This window comes from Mytilus trossulus, unplaced genomic scaffold (assembly GCF_036588685.1).
Source record: "Mytilus trossulus isolate FHL-02 unplaced genomic scaffold, PNRI_Mtr1.1.1.hap1 h1tg000210l__unscaffolded, whole genome shotgun sequence".
Lineage (NCBI taxonomy): Eukaryota > Metazoa > Mollusca > Bivalvia > Mytilida > Mytilidae > Mytilus > Mytilus trossulus.
Genome location: NW_026963310.1, coordinates 1588562 through 1597634, shown reverse-complemented (window position 1 = coordinate 1597634; position 9073 = coordinate 1588562). Strand labels below are relative to the sequence as shown.

Below are 9073 nucleotides of genomic sequence, written 5' to 3'. Positions count from 1 at the left end.
TGTAAATTCACATTGCGATAAGACGTGTCACGGTGCTTGTCTATCCCAAATTCTTGTATTTGGTTTTGGTGTTATTTTTGTTATTTTCGTGCGATTTTGTCTAATGTTCAGTCCGTTCTGTGTGTGTTACATTTTAGTGTTATGTTGTTGTTCTCCACCAATGTTTAATGCGTTTCCCTCGGTTTTAGTTTGTTACCCCGTTTTTTTTTTTGTCCATGGATTTATGAGTTTTGAACAACAGTATACTACTATTGCCTTTCTCCCTAATAATAATAGTAAACTCATTCAACCCAGTGGTCAATTTAATATTTGATGATGTGTAATAATTTGATATTTAAATCCAAGATGAAATATTGTATTATGTATGTTGAACAGTGCACTTTATATTGATATTCAAATACTACCTCATCACGTGACGTTAATACTTTCTTGTTTGGTCATGTTTCTATTGCATTTGATATAATGATATATATTTAATTAGTTATAAAAGATATGATTTGGCTTAATTGAATATTTTAGATTAACGGTTTGATTAAAATAGGAAAGCAGGATGTAATTTACTGTGGCATAAATTAATTTAAGCTTGCTTATTACATTTGTTTGAGACTATTCATAAATCTGACAGTTTACAAATGGTTTTCTATAGAGTTCTGAATGATTAATCCGTTAACAGAAAAAAAACCAGCGAAAAGGGTTTTGATGCAATTGATGTTATAACTTATTTAATGCCTCATGTACATTACATTTAGATTAATTTTACAACTCGTTTGATGATACTTAATCTAAAAGAAGAAAGTCTAAAATAAAGGCAAACCTGCTATATTACCTAAATAAAACATACAATGTAACTTATAAAAAACAACATCTTTCGGTTTTAACGAAGATTTATCCAAACAATAGCAGTCTTACAGTTTACAAATAGTTTTCTATGGAAATTAACAAAGGTTATGTTTGATCAGTTAAAATATTGTAAAAACCTTTGATGCAGTTGAACTGGTTTTTTTTTTAACGATAACAAATATTTTATTCGATCATTTCCTGATCTATAAATACATAAGTAGCCAAGGTCGCATACTTAGGGGCCCTGTATTTTCACAGCCTCACTTGAAAAAGGGAAAATATCGAATGAGTTTATACAATAGTTTTACATACATGCTTATATTTAAATAACCAATACATCCTTTAATTGCTTCTGTTCTGATTTGTCGCGCATCAAGACCTTGATGCGCGACATATCACAACAGGAGCAATTAAAGCATTGCCTTTCCATATACTTGTATTTAAGGTCAGCGGAATGTTATAACGTCTGCTTGACAATTTCCATATATTTTTATATTCTTAATATTTCATTCTTAAAATTTATAAGAGAAGTATAAAAAAGAATGTCAACAGATTTTTGTCAGTTTGGTCATTATAACGTTTCCTGAAATTAATCCACTACGCATGTTTTCATGCATGCAAGTGGGTAGTTTATGGTTGTATTCTAGGATAAAATTATAATTATCTTTTGTATTTCGTTCATTTGATATATTAAAACTGGCATTAACTACTACCTTAATCCATGATTGAGACTAAAATTCGAATCAAAAGAACATTTTGACATTGATCTCTACTGATGCAGAAAACATCACCTATAACCAGTCTTATTGCAACATATAAGTTCAAATTAATTACAAGTTAAATTTTTAATTCAGAACACATGCGGCTTGTCTTATAAATACAATTTTCAACCAATCAATCGACGGATCGATCAGACAAAAGTAATTGGCAGTGTTTTAGTTCATGTAATAGCATTCAAAGTGGAATACTAGTAATTATGGAAATTCAAAAGCCCAACAGAAACTTTTTTTTTACTGAAAGGGTAAAAATAATACAGTGACTGATATTCATAATAACTTACGCATCTGTTTGAGCTAATCGCTACAATCGCTATTATCAATAGGATAGATTCGGGTCTGAAAAATGCATCTAATATCAACCAGATTTCAAATGGAATGCCATTTATTATCATAAAAGGAAAATTTAGTTTCAATCCTTAACTTGTACAACAGTTCTCGTATCCGTTGTTAAGTTTATGTAAATCAACCCCTCCCTAGAAGTACATAATTTGCACGTTTATCTTCAAACCAAAACGACGTAATTCCTAAAGGTTTGGTTTTTATTATTTTTTAAATCTACATAATGTCACTTTACATAGACTTTGACTGGATATTGTCTTCAAAATAGAACATTGTATTAAAATTAGAATGCACTTCAATATTGATCAGTCTCAAAAACAATTCAAATGCCGCTCTTCACTGTGTTTACGCTAGGTTAGCAATTTATGCATCAAATATTTTTGTATTACAAATGCTTGTGGTTTTGTTATCGACCACAGCATGAGGAAGCTATAGCTGTAAAATCTAATAATAGAATTAAACGATGGAACAATGTGTTCATATCAAACAAATTCCATGTGCTTTTCATTCTTTCTATTACTTTATATCAGCGTCCCGCTGTATAGATTTGCTTCCATGCGTCTATGATAACTCATTTTACCTGACAAAATATCAACCAGTGTTATGTGCTTAGTAGTTGTGTTCACGTGAAAACATCAGGTTGGCAATATTTAATCTTAAAATAACATGGATTAGGTCAGATGACAAGTTTAAAAACATGTACTCAGGCTACTGATTTGAAAGGCAATCGGTCAATACACTTAATTTACCAAGTTAAAATCCTAGGGTTCAATGGTTTATCGTTTATTGCCTATCACATTTGCTTTTTTTTTCTTTTCTTTCTTTTCTTTATCATAACTCAGAATCTTTTGTTTTATGTTTTAATTGATTTACGCTCATTATGAAAGATCGTGAGAGACCATTAGTTGCATACTTCACGTCATTGCGACTATGAATAGTTAGCATGACAATTATTTTCATTCTTCGTATTAACGTATCCTTATTATGTTACAGACATTTAGATATCACCAATTTAAAACTTAATAAGAAAACATAAATTTCTGATAAAAAAAGAAGTATCTTAATCTTTTTACTTATAAATGAGAAAATGTCACAATGTGCAATTTCGGTTCTGTTTATATCTTCTTGCATACTACCAGTCGTCTTTGTAATTTTACTATCTGAATTGAATCGGCGGAACATACGTTGTTTATCTCTAAAATATCAAGCTGCTTATAATTCATTTAGTGGTGGTAATATTTAAACATATATTTATTTATTGTAAATATGAATTATCATGTTGATAGATCATTTACACTTATAAAGTTATTTGGAATTAATTTGAACTTTGTGATGAAGTCCATCAGCTAGTTCTCAAAAACGCTTTAGTTAAGGAGTTTGTCTTACACCCCAGGGTACCGCGATTTTTTTTGATAGAATTCAACTTCATTATCTTATTAATAAAATACAAGTTGTTAGACTAAAACAAAAGTGTCCAAAAGAGGATTTAAAACGTCCCTTCCAATGGTCCCCTCATTTTAAACAACTAAAACAGATACAAAACTTATCATATTAAATGTTACTCGGAAGATTTTTTGTTTAAAAAAAATGTTTTTCATATTACAAACAATCTGATTTTTTTGGGTTCAAATTAAGGCATATTTTCTCCTTTCACAAAGAAATTCGTTATACAATTACCCGTTTTAGTTAATTAAACTTGAGAATTAATCATTTTACAATGTTTAAATCATTTGCAGTATTTATATATCGTCTAAAATATGATTTATTTAATAAAATATATGGTCTTGCAAATACTCGTAAAATACCGGAAATTATCAAATTACCGTCTTTGTTTTAGTAAGCTTTATCAATTTGCAACTGAAAATAAACATTTAATTGTCGATTTATGATGTTTTTGTGAGACAAATTATTTTATAAAGTGAATGTGTAACGAAATAATGATGAAAAAAATACAAATTAAGGTGATTTTTTTTGCGTTTAGAAAAGGTGAACTCTATCGAACTCAATAAAGGTGTGCTTGATAACATTTTGCGTTTTAGCTATGAAGTGATTGACTTAAGATTGTTAAGTCATTCAATAGACAAACATCGCTTTGAACGAACGTCAAATAGTCAGTTGTGGGGTTTGGCAATACTTTTAACTTTCTAAGGTTTCTTAGAGATACAAACAAAAATGGCTTTGCTGGTTTCAGTTTAAATAAAGATTCTGATAAACGTTGGTTGCTAAATGCACATGAAAGAGCTTTAATATCATTAAAATGTCGAGACTTGGTAGGAATTGTTAACCCTGAAACATCCGCCCAAAAAGAACTCAGAAAAACGCGAATGAAGCGAGTCAGTTTTTGATGTTTTGAAATTGTTTCAGACACTGCAAAGCTGGCCAATTCCATTATAACATCGGAGCAGTTATATGGCTTATTCTCGGGTTCTGTTGCATCTTCGGAATTACTGGGTGACCTTCTTAACTCGTATGAAAATGGAAAATTTGCCTCAGAAATTTTCATTACGGAACGGCTTATTCAAAAGTCAACCGATATCTTCAAAAAAGAAAATCATTGCTTACATTTTTAAAAAGGAAATAAAAGGCAAGCAGTAAATGGCTGATAAGAACAACAAAACATTGAGAGCAGATGAAAAAAAATGTCGCCTGCTTGTCATAGCCCAGACAAGATAGTTGGTTATGCGATAGGTTCTCCAGTTTAAATTAGGTCCGTTTCCAATGTCTCTTGCAACCTTTGATGGTACACATGTAATGAAAAATTAAAACCTGTCCTGGGTGGTCTTTTAGAAAAGGCTCATTCCTAAGGAAATCATGTGGATATTTGATGACCTGGCGGTTATTCAAACCATTACCAGGATACCAAGCACTTTTTTCGATTTAGCAAAGATTGTTATTTTAAAAACCATCCTTTTAGTTTCGAAAAGTGGTCACGCATTGATTTTGTCACTGAATAGTATCGCACAATATTCATAACGAAATCAGAACGGCAGGTCCTTGGGAGGGCAAATCATTACGATAATCATCACAATCGTGTTCTTGTGAATGGAAGAAATGGTTGTTAGTTGCTTTTGTTGAATTCTTTTGTTTTGAAAAGAGTAAACAATCCTATTGATTTACACTTGAATGTATGGAATTATTTGTATCACATGGAAGTATGTGCCACAAATTATATGTTGAAATGAAATAGCGTAGACTGGTTTTAGTTTATAATCAAACAGGAAGAAGCCGATAAAAAAATGTTTCTTAATAAAATGCAAAAACATGCAGCTAACAAATGTTACGACTCCATTGTTAAAAAACCTTCTGACACTGTTGTGAAAGTATTGGCTTACTATTTTCATAGTTGCATATCAATTCTAACATTGTAAGTCTGACAAATACATCCCTCAAATGCAGATAATTAAATGTGCAATCAATGTGTGCAAATTAGGTGAAAATGTTTGTCGAAAACTACCAGGATTTCGCGCAAATACAGCTGGTTGTGATTAAGTAAGTGTTTTGTCTGGTAAAGAAAAAAAGCAAAGCATTCGGCTTTTTGACACGTCATCTGGAGTTTTCAGAAGGTCTATTCCTTCTTCAAGTTGGTGAAACCTTGGAAGAGGTTGGAGAGGAGTTGTCAAAGCACTCGAGATGTTTTCGTGTTCTATATGTGGCTACGAAATTAAAAATATATCGATAAATAAAGATCAGAACGTTTTGAAATGCAAAAGATGCATAGTTAAAGCACATTAAACAAGCCAACTTTCAGACGAAGATTTGGAAATATGCTCTAAAACACAACACTGGTCTGTTGCCAAACAACTATGGTTGGATTGTTTAGAACGCTTTGATCAGTATTAATTTTCTAGACCAACCACCAGCGTTAGATGCTTTGGTAATTCTGATGTGCTGTTCATGTAAAGCTGGTTGTGCCAAAAAATATGTTCGTGTGTTCAACAAGGTTTATCCTGAACAGATAGCTGTATGTTAATGCTCGAAAGCTTGTAGATATAAGAATTATCAAATCGTTGATATTGCTAACGATGACGACACAGATGATGGAAAAGATGATAATGATTATTCGGTAGATGCCGGTGACCAAACTGATGATGATTTTATGGATTGACCTTCTGTGTGACCTTAACGTTTGGTGATGCGGTTTTTAAATATTTTTTTTTTTAGAAATCTAGAAACCTTGACAGTTTTGTGTGTTTTAATATGTGAGTTATTTCATGAATGCGATGTATAAACTTGTGACAGAATCGTGTATTTCTGGTTGCTTATGTTTGTGTATGTCGTTGATTCTATGTTTTTGTTTCTTACCTTTAAATTTTTTTTCAACAGCCTTCATATACTTTATGCTGTTTGTTTCAATATGAAAAAATATACCATTTTATCAAGAAAATTAGTACGTATGCTTCTTTTCATTCAAAATCATGACTTTTGGAAATGAGCCTCCCCCTTTTTTCTCTACGGTATAAAAATTAGTCTGCGTTTTAATATGATATGATGTGTTCCATTTAATAAAAAGTATAGTACTGAATAATTAGTTATTTTTACATTTTTCTGTAATAATGTGCAAAACAAAATTTTTTATATGCCCTGAAATAAGCCCCTTTTTAACTCCTTTTGGACACTTTTTCAAAAGTCTAACACCTCTTAAAATATTCTTCAGATATTACTCTTTAAATGTATACAAAAAAATTGCGGTACCCTGAGGTGTAACACAGAAATAAATGTTTGCCCTACCAGCTGATGGACTAATGTAATAATGTTGAAGATTACAATTGACAATAGATTACATAAATTTTGATTATGAACTTCTAGTTCATATAAAAATGAACAAGATACATAAACCGAATTGATTTAAATTTCCAAATATGCAGTACTAGTATAGATGAAAATATAGATAAAGAGAAAAAAAAAACGACTTAAATTAACACCGAACTGAGTGAAGCTACCTCTGAATAGGACAGTCTTCTCATGCTATACGTTCATCGTTTATTACAAACAATCAGTGAATTTAAATCGTTTATAGACATGTATATTGCATTAACCTATATCATGTATATAATGCACTGCTTACATGCAATATCTTCATTTTGTTTTTGTTAGGCACATGAATTAACGCTTCTGTTTTGTGATACAGTCGTATTTTACTTTGATATTCTTTCTGATTGTCTGTAACCTTAGCTGTATCTTGTAAATAATGGTATTTTTGGTCCTCGATGCTCTTCAACTTCGTTTTATTTTTGCCTTTTAACCTTTTTTATATTAGTACGTTACCGATGAGTCTTTTGTAGACAACACGTGCGTCTGATGCACATACAAAATGTCATTACAGGTTTCTACTGGTTATCTGTTCTGAATAAGGGTTTTATGAGTGATGCTTGAATTCAGTATGTTCTACTTTTCATCTCTTCTCTGTCAATCTTTAAAAAAAATCTCAATGTTTAATGATTTAATCAGACATACCTTTCATCAACATAAACATAAATTGTAATGATAACTTTGTATTATTTATATTTCAGATCAACCAATCCGACTATCTGTCATGTGGAAATGGATCAAACCTAACATGTGATGACCAGTGGACCACCAACCAAGGCTCTGGCCAGAGGTCAATTGGATCAGATGTATTTACATATGTTACCCCGGTAATATTTGCAGTAGGAATAACTGGGAATACAATTTCTTTATTAGTGTTTCTCACTAAAAACATGAGGAAGTTATCCGCAAGCGTATACCTCGCAGCACTATCAACAGCTGATGTCATGGCTTTGATATTCTATGTCCTTGTTGTGTGGATCAAAAAAGGAATACCAGTCGGTTCCGGACAGGTAACAGCTCCGTTTTTTGAAAGTAATGGAGTTTGTCAGATAATTTTGTTCATGTCTTATTTCCTTTCGGCTTGGCTCATAGCATGTTTCACATTAGAAAGATATGTCAGAGTGTGTCACCCGTTAAAACGGAAAGACGTTTGTTATCTACGTTCCTCTAAAAGAATTGTTTTCTTCGCTGTTATTGTCTCTTCTGTGATAGCTTCATTCCGACCATGGCTGAGCGAAGTGCTTTATGTGGGGCCAAATCATGTTCCGTCGTGTACAAGAAGACCAGAACACAAAAACCCGTCTTTTTCGTAGTGTGTATTACCTTTCTACCGTTCCTAGTCATAACAATACTGAATACTCTGATCATTCTGAAGTTAATTATTCGGAATAAAAGACACAGGCAGGTGAAGATTCTGAGATCACCTCTAGTTTTTGGTGGGGTTCGTGTTGTTTATTCTTTAGTTTTCTATGTTGTGTCATGTGTACTATTGTTTTTCTGTTTGTCTTTTTCATTTTTAGCCATGGCGTTGTCAGTTTGTTTTAGATTTACGAGTTTGACTGTCCCTTTGGTATCTTTCGTCCCTCTTTTATAACAGAAGAAAGCATAAGTCGATTGGAATTCACCATTATCTTAATTACTATATCGTTTTGTTTCATCGCATTTAATACGCCATATGTCATTATATGGTTTAAACACTCACTGCAAATGAGTTCGTGGCAAATGGTGAGTAGTGTATTCGTACCAACCAATCAAAATTTGTTGATTTTTACAAAGACAATATTTTTCATGAACTATTGCATTAACTTTTTCCTGTATGGTATAACAGGTGCTTACTTCCGAGAAGAACTACAAATGTTGTTTACTTATAGAAGTAAAGTTTATTAACGTTTTCACAAATGTCCCCTCCCTAATTCTCCAGAAACAACTCCACAGTCATGGGTTACTTGAAATATGGAAGATAAGGAAAATACAGTTCAAAGCTCGATACAGCTGTATCAATGAATAACATTTTAACCATAACTCTTTACAATTATTCATTATAACTTTTCAAAAGTTTACTGTTATTGGACAAACATTAAAATGATTTATTTGCAAATACACAATTGTTGAGCTCATGTTCCTGGTAATATTTGAACGAAAAAAATCAATGTTTAATTTAATAAAGAATATTGCAATTTTTTAAAAGCAACCAAACAAGAAACAGCCTTGAACGTATTTAATCATCTGGTTATTTTTCCGATACCCCATGTTTTAAACAGCTTTATTCATCAAGTTTCTTTTAACTTCGTGCTGCACTCATACGT

The 9073-nt window shown here is 31.7% G+C and overlaps 1 pseudogene; it reads left to right on the top strand.

Annotated features, from left to right (window-relative positions):
* Positions 1–5209: 5209 nt before the first annotated feature.
* Positions 5210–8717, top strand: LOC134700931 (probable G-protein coupled receptor 139; annotated as a pseudogene).
* The last annotated feature ends 356 nt before the right edge of the window (positions 8718–9073 follow it).